Source organism: Tachypleus tridentatus, chromosome 13 (genome assembly GCF_004210375.1).
Source record: "Tachypleus tridentatus isolate NWPU-2018 chromosome 13, ASM421037v1, whole genome shotgun sequence".
NCBI lineage: Eukaryota > Metazoa > Arthropoda > Merostomata > Xiphosura > Limulidae > Tachypleus > Tachypleus tridentatus.
Window position 1 is genome coordinate 236689909 of NC_134837.1, and position 10831 is coordinate 236700739.

At 33.5% G+C, this 10831-nt stretch overlaps 2 long non-coding RNA genes across 2 annotated transcripts in view; one reads left to right on the forward strand and one right to left on the reverse strand.

The window, feature by feature from the left end:
• LOC143238965 (uncharacterized) overlaps nt 1-5236 on the forward strand; it is a 36439-nt gene extending 31203 nt beyond the window's left edge. Inside the window, exon 3 of the long non-coding RNA XR_013020863.1 lies at nt 5014-5236. This is a non-coding gene — a long non-coding RNA (uncharacterized LOC143238965). The remainder of the gene's footprint in view (nt 1-5013) is intronic.
• LOC143238966 (uncharacterized) overlaps nt 1-6991 on the reverse strand; it is a 28474-nt gene extending 21483 nt beyond the window's left edge. The window contains exons 1-2 of the long non-coding RNA XR_013020864.1: nt 5243-6991; nt 3774-4031 (exon numbers count right to left, since the gene is read on the reverse strand). This is a non-coding gene — a long non-coding RNA (uncharacterized LOC143238966). The remainder of the gene's footprint in view (nt 1-3773; nt 4032-5242) is intronic.
• Between the last annotated feature and the right edge of the window lie 3840 nt (nt 6992-10831).

A 10831-nucleotide genomic window follows, 5' to 3' on the forward strand; every position in this document is an offset into this window, starting at 1 on the left:
ATTTGATAAAATTTAATATTCAGGCATTTTACGCAGTATATTTATTTGTTTGTTTTAGAATTTCCTGTAAAGCTACACGAAGGCTATCTGCGCTATCCGTCCCTAGATTAGTAGTGTAAGACTAGAGTGAAGGCAGCTAGTCATCACCACCCACTGTCAACTCTTGTGTTACTCTTTTACCAACGAATAGTGGAATTAACCGTCACATTATAACGCCCCCACGGCTGAAAGGGCATGTTTGGTATGACTGGGATTCAAATCCGCGACCCTCAGATTACGAGTCGAAGCCTTAATCCACCTGGCCGCTTTACGCAGTGTAATCTTGTATATTAGATTTAAATTGGATCAAAAGTCATTATTGTACGTTTCTTTTGTTTCTTCTTATATTAAAAGATTAGAGCCCTCGACTCGTAATCTGAGGGTCACGGGTTCGAATTCCTGTTACACCAAACATGCTCGTCCTTTCAGCCTTGTGAGTGCTCTAATGCGATGTTCAATCCCAATATTCGTTGGTAAAATAGTAGCTCAAGAAATAGTGGTGAGTGGTGATGACAAGCTGCCTTCCCTTCTTTCACTGCTAAACTGGGAACGGCTAGCACAAATATCCCTCGTGTAGCTTTGTGCGAAATTCAAAACAAAAAAACTATATTACAAGACAAAAGTGACAAACGGCGACAATAGCTTGTTTACTGCATTTCGTTTGAAACACACTTTTTACATTTAAACAAAGTGCCATGACTGATTGGTTATATTTTTTTTTCGGTTTTTATGTTCATTTTCACGATTTAAAAGACAAAGCAACATTGTAATTTATCATTTTCTATCGAAAAGGTATCACAGAGGCTATAAATGAATTATATTTATACATGATACAAGTGACATAGTTAAAATCAATGGATTCACAGTCAAAGTGAAACTGATTCATTTAATTTTCATTTTAAAAAATTCAAACAAAATTATACGTAAATCAATTCAGAGTGCCATCAAGCCTGAGCAAAATCAGCAGAAAGAAAAGAAATAAGATATATATTCGACATGCTCAAACACTAAAAATGTAAAATACACCTGCTGTCTAGAGTGCAATCGGCTATAATGAACGTGGAATAAAAGCTATATTTGGTATTAAAATTGTTTAAAATAAACGTATAACAGTCACACATATAGTGAACTTGATTGTGTGTTCCAAATGCCAGTGACACTTGTATTTCCTTCATAATTTACAATTCACCACCATCTGAGGGTACATTGTACAGCCCTAATGTGGTAAGTTTCAAGGTATTTTATTGCAACCTTTGTCCAGATTTGTATGTGGGTTAATATAATAAAAAACACAATAAGATATCTTTGAAACCCTATGTCAGTCCCTTGACCCTCAGCATTCAAGCCTGACCTCTTTGCACACGTTACGACCTTTTACAGAATTACGTTCACTAATTACGTTCAAGACATTAATTAAAACTACTTTTCTTTGTAGTTAAGAACAAAACTACGCAATATGTTATCTCTGCTGTGGTCACAGCGAGTAACGAATTCCGAGTTAGAGTTTTATGAGTCCACAGACTTGCCATTGAGTCATTGAACGGTCTCAAAATTGAAGAAGTTTGCAATGTTTTGGAAAAAATTAAAATTTCGGATACGTAAAAAATTTAAAGAGTTGAAAAATATTGCCTGTATAGTAATATTTGGTTCATTCTTTGTTAAGACAATAATTCATTGTCATTTTTTTCTTTGCTTTATTATTTTGCAAAAAGGTTAAACATTAAAATAAACTTCTTTGTGAAAGAACACTGAACTAAACATAACTACTTATCAAGTACCTTCATTTCTAAGCAGTAGCTTTTAGGCCCGGCAGGGCCAGGTGGTTAAGGCACACGACTCGTAATTCGAGAGTTGCAAGTTCGAATCCCCGTCACACTAAACATGCTCGACCTTTCAGCCATGAGAACGTTATAATGTGACGGTAAATTCCACTATTCGTTGGTAAAAGAGTAGCTCAAGAGTTGGCGGTGGGTGGTGATGACTAACCGCCTTCCCTCTAGTTTTACACTGCTAAATTAAAGACAGCTAGCGCAGATAGTCATCGTGTAGCTTTGCGCGAAATTTCGAAGAAACCACTAGTTTTTAAAATTAGAGCTCGCAAAAGTAAGGTAAAAAATTTCAAATCGATAAAAGTATTCAAGTTGTATACGGAGTTGTAGAAAATAAATATTCCTTTTAGATCTAAACATGGAATTTAAATAATATTGCAGAAATGCGTGTAAGATGTTTTTCTTTAACTTCTGGTTTTGATTTTATTACTATTTACCGAAAGAAAATCGCTGAGATGAACTAAAACTTTCCAGCTAAAGTTTCTCGTAAGCAAATTAATTATTTGTACTGTTGGTACAGTATATATAGATATACACTTAAGCAAAATACCCCTCTCTTACGAAGACATAACAAAAGATTAGTTGGTTTTGAATATGGAACTCTTACTTCTAGATCAAATAAGTAATTTTTTTCGAAATGTCTTAGAGGTTTAGCTTCAGAAAAATAATTTGTTGGCTCGGAAAGCATAGGTCGCAAAGCCTTGTAAAGTGTGTTTTGGAAGGCATATCCATTATCTTCAAGTGTGCTAGCTGTTGGTGCACTGTGTATTATAACTACTATCACCAACCATCCCCAAATGTGTTTATCAAATATATATCACTAGATATTTTATCGTCATTTCTTAAAGTGAAAGTTTGCTTAATAAATCGGAAAGTAAAGATCGTGAAACCATTTCAGACCCATTAATCATGAGCTCAGCAAACCTCTCTACTCTCAGATTACCAAGTCGTAGAATTAAATTAAATTTTACAGTATATCTTACCATACTACCCAATAGTCCGGACAGTAAAAGTAGCAATAACTTTTCAATTGAGTTTTCGAACTCCTAGTTAATATTTCCAGTTGTGCAAACCATTGATGCACAGGGCAATTTATCCTATACACCAACCGTCCTAGCTTTACGATAATCAAGTGCAAATCACACAATATAACACACATATTTAACGGTGAACGCCTCTTGATAGCTTAGAAAGCAAAAATAGCCAATTCTTTTCAATCATCAAATGCTTAATATAATAATCATCCTAGCTTATCTTTGAGTTAAATCGCAGTTGTACTAATTTGGAGGTTAGTGGCAGCAGTTCAATGGACTGTTAAACCTGAATTTCTCGTATAGATCTTATGATTTCTCACTTGACTTATTCTGAACTGCCATATAAGTACTCTTTAGCTCCTTCTTCACCACTCTTAGGACTTCAATGGGATAAGATAGTGCTTTAATCTTCACCCAACCTATTCTTTTGACTCCTGACCAAATCACTTCCCCAGACGTTCTTTGGCCACAAATGGATGCTGCTGAACGGAACACCTCTCAGCTGTTGTAACAAATACATTAATCAAATAACAAGATGAGGTTTGGTTAAACTGGAACCACGAGGTTTCAGGGCTGATTTAACATACCAAAACCGCACCCAATCTCCACTTCGTTAAACCATTTCTTTACTGTATTATCATAGCACCTCTTTTGTCACATGGATGTAATTACTAGTTGTTAATCTTAATCCTTGGGTACATTGACTAAAACAAAAAGTAATCACTCTACATATTTATGTGAACACTGTAAGACATTCATTATAGATGGATGGCTATACAGAATACAAAATTGCAGTGCCAAACATTAATATATTTAGTGAACAACTTGATAATTTCTGTTCAGTTGCATGAAATGCCATTATTACACTCACCTCAGTTTTGGTCCAGAAACGTAGTAAGCATACAGTTGCAAACTCTCTTTGTTAACATGGAGAAGGCTTAAGAAGGTCAACACACTGTTCTGTACTTTATTTTAATTAAAGTTTTAGTACCCATACCAGCAGTCTTGAGAATACATTCATACTTCACGTTGGTTTCTCGTCACCACGAAATACTCTTGACTGTCCTTACCACCCTTTTCACTAAACTGCAGTAATATGGTAAAGTTTTTATCTTCATCCCATCTAAAACTTTGGTTATATTGAAACAACAAATAAAAACAGTTAAAATGTACCAAAATTGATAAAATGGCAGTCACTACCAAAAAGTTAGGTTTGCATATTCAAGAATATGAATAAAATATCAGATACATTAATACAATGCAATGCATTATGGTTGAAACATGACTCATAATTGAAGTGTATATCAAATGGCACAAAAAACTTTAAACTTAATATACGTAAATAAACAAAACTTTAAAACAAAGTATGAAAAATTTCGTGTTTTATGTTACGAATTAGGTTATAAGGAACAGTTGTAAGATAGCAAACACAATAAAAAATGACAAAATATCATTACAACTAGTATAATTTCTTATGCTCTCCATTATAATGACTATTTCATAAAATCAAAGATATACAGTTAAAAACGTCTCCTAAATGAAGCAAATCACTTTAACCGACATTAAAAATAAGATTCAATTTTTATACAATTCAGATGTAGTAAAAGAATCAATTGACTTGAATTTGTTGATGAGCAAGTCTAGAAACATTAGACGAAGGTGCCAAGTTCAAAATTGTTGTCATCGTGACAATTCTTCTGGTTGCTTTGAAGGTTTTACTTCTTTGGAGTAAATGTTACGTTCAGAATTTTTTTGTGTGTCCTGTATTACACTTAGAAAACCGATGTCCTGAGGATCTTAGTTCAATTCAGATAATTTGTTCCCACTACTCTTATATTATGCTTGGTAATACATTTTTATAGCAAACTTTGTGATATTATACATCAGCGACATGCAAGTCCATAGATGCCCCAAAGACTCAAACATGAACTTCATTTTGCTTTTCACCTCTATTGTCACCAATATTAAGAACAGATTCCTTGAAGTTTTGTAGTAGATAATATTCTACACTAAAATACGTTGGAAGATTTTATATTAAATAATAAACACTCATTGTCATAAAATAAAGACAAAAAAAAGAAATTGTCCAATCTCAGATTTTTGTTTTTCAGGAGGCTCTTGACTGCTTGACGCAGGGCTGTTGATACCATATTTTTCTTATATCTAGATATATGGTAAGGCTATGTTAAACATTTACGTAGTTTACAATATTTATTTGTTAAATATTTGTTCTCTGAATATTTCCACGAAATAAGAAATATATATAAAATATACCCCTTAAACAACAATTATATATAAAATACACCCATTCAGTAACAACTATGTATAAAATATACTCACTAAATAACAACTATATATAAAATATATCTGGTATAGATGATCTTATCTTTGTTTACTTCCTGCTATTATACTTTGTATTATTTCTGGATCTATCACAGTGAGAGGTTTGTTAGTAACTGTGCATTTGAATACACGCATATTCTCCATGATTTATTCAACCTGGAGGATAAACATATTAACTTAAATGCCCCCCGCTAGTACAGCGGTAAGTCTACGGATTTACAACGTTAAAATCAGCGGTTCGATTCCCCTCGGTGGGCTCAGCAGATAGCCCGAAGTGGGTTTGCTAGAAAAAAATCACACACACTTTAACTTAAATAAGAAAGGTAGTTTAGCCACACAGCAGAAGTTATTTAAATGTTATATTCTTGATTCTTTCAAGGCCCGTTCATGATATGATTTGATTAGCTGAGTAAGTACAGTCACATGTATTAGATGAAGGCAGCATTGTTTGGACTTTTATAATTCATTTGAATGTACATAAGAACTTGAACACATGGAACACAATGTAAAACATTTTAATTTATTACTCACACGTTTCTTACAAATTTCAGTTTGGAATTAAGCACAAAGCTACACAATGGGCTATCTGCGCTCTGCCTACCACAGGTATCGAAACCCGGTTTCTAGCAATGTTAGAAAGCAGAGATACCGCTGTACCATTGGAGGGCTGTTACAAATGACCGTGACTTATGGTACAATGTTGTACTGAGCTATCAAGCTCTCAGCATTCGCTATCAAAGAGGTATAATTCATTTGAAATTGTAACAATTTAATAGAAATCTTGTATTGCGTAAACAAGTGCCTTTCTCAATAGCGTTTAAAAACGCTGATAATATACACAGAGTAAATTTTGTATATATAAAAAAGAGAGTATATGACGTTTTGTTATGTGGTTTAAAACATTTTGCAACAAAATACATAATAGTGGATGGAATATTTATGTCCACTAAAGTGTCAATATTAAAGACAGCTTTGAATTGCAAAACATGATTAATGTAGGATTATTCTGCAAAAACTGCATTAATAATCAAAACAATATCACAAAATGCAGATAAATTGAAGTTTTTTAAAACTTACCTATATGAAAATAATAACAAAGGTAACGCTGAAAGACTTCCGTAGATCAACCGTTTGGTAAGAGGCTATTCCATTTTGTTTGTTTTTAGATTTGTAAAGTGTTATATTATTAAATACATATTTTACTTATGGTCTGTAACTAACAGGATTATTTTTCTAAGCTATATAGGATACCATTATTTTTCTCAGTTACTTGTTAGAGTAATAGTTTGGTCTATAAAAAGCAAGGCCCAAAAGTGCCTTGAGAACAGGATCAATACAAATTTTATTTTTAAAGTTTACAGTTAAAAATTACAGAAATCTTAGCGAGTTTAATAGCGTTAATAAATTTGAGAAACATGTTTTAAACTAAATGACTTAAAAATTGGAACACTGTATTTTAGAAGAGTTTAGTGTATTATAAACTAAATACACTAAATGAAGTGTGTGGTTTGTGTGGTTTAATTAAAGTTTAGCTGTTGTTTGTAAACATGTTTGTTCAGAATAAACAAGTACCCAAGCTTATAAGTTTACGGACTTACAACGTTTAAATCCATGGTGGACAAAGCACATATAGAATATTTTGGTTTTGCACGAAGACAGAATAGAAACAAACAACAAAAACACAAAACTTATTAAGATAATTCTTTGTCAGTGGTGTTTACATAAGACTAAACTATTTTTGCTGAAGATATCTGGTGGATCTTATCACTAATAAGCAGACGTTGGTTTCAGGAATTGTTTTTGTTTATTGAATTTCGTGTAAAGTTAGTAGAGGACTATTTGAGTTAGTCATTCTTGCTATTGATTAGTTTGTTTTGTTTGTTTCTCAATTTCGCGCAAAGCTACAAAAGGGTTATCTGCGCTAGTCGGCCCTAATTTAGTAGTGAAAGACTAAAGGGAAGGTATCTAGTAATCACCACTGACCGCCTGCTTTTGGTCTGTTCTTTCACCAACAAATAGTGGGAGTCAGTGTCACGTTATAACACGCCCACGGCTGAAAATGCGATATTATATTTGGTGAGAAAAGGATTTGAGCCCAAGACCCACAGATTGCGAGTCGAGCGCTATAACCACTTGGCCATACCGGATCTAGACTAGAGGGGAACCCGCCAGACAGCATCGACCACCAACAACTCATGTACCATTCTAATTGCACTTTGGTGTTCGTTATCTTTTCATAATGTATCCACAGCTCAAAAACCGGAGCGAGATTTTCTTGTCAATATTTAGTCACGTACCACACTGGCACTAGGTCGCGTGATCCCTTTTAATAGTTTCTTGATTAAATGTCACTGCACTATTTTATTATCAAACATGTGAAAATGGTTGTCCAACAGATTTATTGTTATATTTATAATACAGTGGTCGGCTAGAATGTAATTTAAGATTTATAAATTTAAATAAACGATCTTGTAATAAATCCTAGTGATATAAATCACATCAATATAGAAATAACTATACAATGAAAATCACAACAGCTATTACAATACGATGCTTATATAAATAATGATACTCAGATAATTTGATGTTTCATTTATGACTTAGATTTTGAGCAAAACTACAAGAGGGTTATCGGTGTAGCGACCCATAATTTAGCAGTGAAAGAGTAGAGGAAAGGCAGCTAGTCACCCCCCAACTACCATTAATTCTTGGGCTACTATTTTACCAATCAGTAGCGGGATTGACCATAACATTATTACACCCTTAAGGATAAAAGGGCAAACAAGTTTAATAGGATAAGGATTCGAACCCGCGACCTTCATATGATGAGTCAACTGTCTTAATCGCTGGTCATGCTGAGCCCCGTTTCATTCACGAATATTTGTGTTTTTCATTAATGCTGTTTGGACAAATGAAATCACATGGAGATCGTGAGATATCGGGGAAAAAGGTCTAAGAAACGGTGAAAGTGAACATAGACCTTTCAGGTACTGCTTGAGAACAATCTAGCCTTAGGAAGATTATGAATAAAATGAATACCATCATCAGAAATTCTTCTCTGTTGTTAAAATTTTGTTTATCTTTCTAAATTTCAATATTTTTTCGACAGTTGGTTCGCATGCCGAGCTGTGGTTCGAAGATTCAATGTTCACACTACGATGCCATTGAAATAGTGCCGCATCTTCTGCTTTTGGTTTGTTGTAGACGGACATTGAGTCTTAATAGAGACTATTAACTAATAAGAAGAACTATTAACTAATAAAATAATAACATAAAAATAAGGAAGACTTTGAAAGGTCACTGATTCAAACAAATAACTGTGCTATTTTTAAGAGAGATTAATGATAAGAAAAATACAGTTTAACACGGGTTGGAATTTAATAATGTTTTATTTTAGTTCCATGAATTATCTGTTGCGAAAAAGCAAGCTTGGAAAGTGTTATCTATAACCATCTAAGAGAAAAAGTCGGTTCTTAGCTAATGCTCTTAGAGCAGACTCCTAAATAAAAGTAAACTATGAACAGAAAGCGTTGTTGTAATCAGCACTGAACTTAATGTTCAGAAACTTATAGCGTTGCCAAATCCGACGATAAAGCTTCAATGCTTGAATGATAAGTTTTCGTGCTTAAAAGAGACAAAGAACAGTTGCTAAATAAAGGTGTTATAGACTCCTTCCTTTTTAATGTACCACTTCTGAAGTTACTAGCTCAAGGTAATCTAAATGTTGACAGTATGACATATTGTCCCCGTATCATAGTAAGGTGTAGTCCAACTGTACACGTGCCAGTACCACCTCATACTGTAAATATCACTTCACATCTCAGATGCTAAATACAACTTTTACTTTTATTTACATTATAATTGTTCGAAAGTTACTGGATCTTTACGTATATGGTCGTATTTCTTGATTACAAGCTTATCCTTTGCTTCTATTTTTCAAGATATAAACAGATTAATAACTGTTGAGCTCTGAAGCCTAAACCGATGAATAAGTGTTGAGCCCTGAAACTTAAACCGATCAATAATAACTTAAATAATCTATAATGGTACAGAAGGCCATTGCTATCATTTCTATTTCGTGGAGATCTTGAAATAAAAGCGAATAAACAATTCTGTCTGGTTAACTGCAGAACTGAGCGGGTCTTTAAAGTGTGAAGCTTACTTAGGGAATTTATTTTTTATTCTCTAATCTCTGAAACTCATTACATTTGATGTCTTAATTTTTGTTTCTAATTCAATAGCCAGTGAGTGGGCTAATGATTCATAATGGTCATGTTGTAGAAATAAATGTTCTTATAAAACAAAGATAACATTCAACAGTTTTTATATTTGATTGTTTTATATCGTGATCTGGACAGATCAGAGTGAGCTGCCATTTTTATTTGGACAGTTTTCAACGCTTGAATAGTTTTAACTCTCTGTATTTTTTGTCAAAAAATTTGGTTGTTCCAAGCACGAAACACTGTCGCATATATCATGAGATTTATTTACCACATCTTTGTCCGTCCTTAATTGAACAGTGATAGAGTTGGGGAAGATTAGTAATCAACACCATCTACAGTTATATCTTGGAATAGTTTCTTACAAACGAATAGTGAGATAGACTATGACATTATAAGGTCTCATGATTGAAAAAGCAAGCATGTTCGGTGATGAGGATTCAAACCAGTGATTCGCAGACTGCTAATCGAAAGCCATAACCACCAGACCATTTCAGCCCTTGCGGTACAGACACATAATCTGCAAATTAGATATCTGCTCGAAACTAAACGGATGTCAGTTCTTGGAACAGTATTCAAATATTATTCTTTGGTACGTCTTTCATATTTTGGTATGATGTACATTGTCGATGTTCTTGATGTTTCTACGTCTTCAATACATTGGATCAAAACTACATAAATCATGGAAGAAATTAAGATTTAACTACACTTCTTTAAAACCTTAATCTATGTCAATGGTTCTCAAAAATATTTTTTTCGTAGGCGAACAACTTTGGTAAGGTATAAGACCCGCTGATCACCAGCCGGTCCTATCCTACCCACTTTCACTTGCTGCATCGAAAAAAAAAAACATGCTTTTTATGTGACATTAATCTTGGACTAGTCTACGGACCATCAGTGATTAGGTCCATGCTTTGAGAATCACTTCTATATGCTAACGAATTTAGTTGCAAATGTTGCTAAGTGAAAGTGGATTCGATTTGACAAACCTACTTTCAATTTTCCATATTAAAACGGTATTTTAAAATCGACACTTTCTCCAGTTGTCAGAACTGTTTGATAGACACCTTGATTAATCCTTTCCAGTTTTGCTTAAATTCACTATCCCTACTTTGATAGAATTGGAATTTAAATATGTGTTTTTGTTTATAACTTATAATTCTCTACGGACTTCTATTTATATAGTTACGTAAAGTTTTTATTTCGAGACGTTTTCGAACCTTTTAAATATATCAACAGTACAAACACTTAACAAGCAGATACAAAACTTAAGTTACAAATAACAAGTATAAAAACTAGAGGAAGTGGATATGATTAATTCTGAGTAGATCGTTTATAGAAATTGGTACTTCCAACTAACAACAAT